Source organism: Carcharodon carcharias, chromosome 34 (genome assembly GCF_017639515.1).
Source record: "Carcharodon carcharias isolate sCarCar2 chromosome 34, sCarCar2.pri, whole genome shotgun sequence".
NCBI lineage: Eukaryota > Metazoa > Chordata > Chondrichthyes > Lamniformes > Lamnidae > Carcharodon > Carcharodon carcharias.
This window is the reverse complement of record NC_054500.1, coordinates 14402681-14404918: the sequence shown is the minus strand read 5'-3', so window position 1 is coordinate 14404918 and position 2238 is coordinate 14402681.

Genomic DNA, 2238 nt, shown 5'->3' with positions numbered 1-2238 from the left:
TGTCCCCTGCCTCTGCTTCTTGAGTTTGTATGTTTTTCTCTTTCTTTATTTTTTCTTTTACCCTATCTTTACTCCTAGATTTGTCTTTTTTCCCTGTGTTTTTGCCTTTACTCTGCCTTTTATCTCGGCTTCTAGATTTTGATTTAGATTTCTTGATCTCTGCTTTTACTTCGCTCTCGACTTTTAGATTTTGATTTGTCACATTTTGCTCTTTCTTTGCTTTTACTTTGTTTATGATCTCCACTTCTAGATTTTGCCTCTCTATCATTACTCTGCTCTGGATCATGTGTGCTGGATTTTGACTTGACTTGTTTCTCCAACTCTCTTCCATTAGTCTTCCCTCGTGCTACTTTACATGCTCCTGTTTTCGTTTTGGGTAATGGCCCTACACAATCTACAATACCCGATTAAATGTTTTTTCAAAAACTGGTATGGGTATTAAAGGTGCTGGTTTCATTACATGTTGAGGTTTACCTACTACTTGACATGCATGACACGTTTTACAAAATTGCACTATGTCCTTATGAAGCTTTGGCCAGGTAAAATGCCTGTTTATTGATGCTTGGATTTTCCATTTCCTACACATCCTGCTGTAGGGATTTCATGCGCTACTTGCAATATCTCCTTACAATATTTGGACAGTACCATTATCTGATGAACGACCATCCATTCCTCATCCACAGGTCTGTGAGGGTGTCTCCACTTCCTCATCAGAACTCTGTTTTTAAGCAGTATCACGCTGGAACTCCTTCAGCCTCAGCTTCAGCATGAGTTAACTGTACTAACTTGTTTAACTCTGGATTTGCTTTCTGAGCCTCAATTAATGAAGACATGCCAAACACTTCCTTTGAATTATCCTCATCCTTAAAGAAAGTTTCAGCTACTCAAACACCTGCTCCTAGTATTACTCTGACCTCTGGTGATGGACTTTGTTTAGTCATTGCTCTAGTCACCACACACATTGGAAAAATACCAGGATCTTGTTCTTGTAACTGCTCTGTCTCTTTAGCCTCTCTCGAACTTTCCATAATTATGGGCAAAGCTATAACCTTCACTCCTGCCAAATCTTTCCCCAAGAGTAAATCAACTCCATCCACAGGTAATTTCTTAACCACTTCTACAACCACCGATCCAGACAAATCACATTCCAATTGCACTTTTTACATTTGAACCGAGATACACTCTCCACTTATCCCGCTTAGCAATGCTTTAGCTTTCATTGAACTCTCTGGAGGGAAAACTAAGTCCTTCTCCAGCAAAAGAGTTTAAGTAGCTCCTGTGTCCCTTAATATAGTTATGGGTTTAGCTGCATCATTTGATGAAAAAGGGGTTTTCTTCCCTTTAGATAAAAACCCTTTAAATCTCTCACCTACCTCATTCACTTCACCTGCATTCGGTGAACACGCCGGGGGTTTACTTCCAGATCCTTATTTGTAGTTAAAGCTACAATTTGATCCATGGCATTTTCTTTTTGAGTTCCCTTTTTGGACTCACCTTTACGAACCTCAATAAGTCGCATGGGCTTCCCTCTGAACAAATGTGTCCCACTTTATTACAATGGAAACGCTTAGGCCTTTGAGTTTCATCTCCACCCTCAGTATCTACCTTCCTGATCTGGGGAGAAGATCTCAAGGTATTCCCAGCTATCCATTCTTTACCCTGGCTAGTTGCCTTCCTTTCACTCTCCCAATTTCTATACTTTTCAAATTTATGAGGGTGATGGAAAAAAGGTTTAGTTTTATGGATCAGCTCATAAATGTCAGCTATTACTGCTGCCTGTCTAGCAGTGGCAACCCTTTGGTCTTCAACATAGGTTCTTATTACAGAAGGTAGGGAGTTTTTAAATTATTCCAAGAGTATGGTCTCTTTGAGGACTTCATAGGTAGTTTCAATTCCTAATGCTCATATCCACTTGTCAAAACTATTTTGCTTAAGCCTTTCAAATTCAATGTAAGTTTGCCCAGGCTGTTTCCTTAAATTTTGAATATTTTGTCTGTATGCTTCAGGGACCAACTTATATGCACTCAAAATGGCTTTTTACACCACATCATAATCCCTAGAAACCTCCTCCGACAGTGAGGCATAAATTTCCTGTGCTCTACCTGTCAATTTGCTGCGCATGGGCAATGTCCAGTTTTCCTTCGGCCAATTCGTCTGTCCAGCTATCTTCTCAAATGAAATAAAGAATGCTTCAACAGCTCTTTCTTAAAATCTTGGAAGCGCTTGTACAAATTTAAA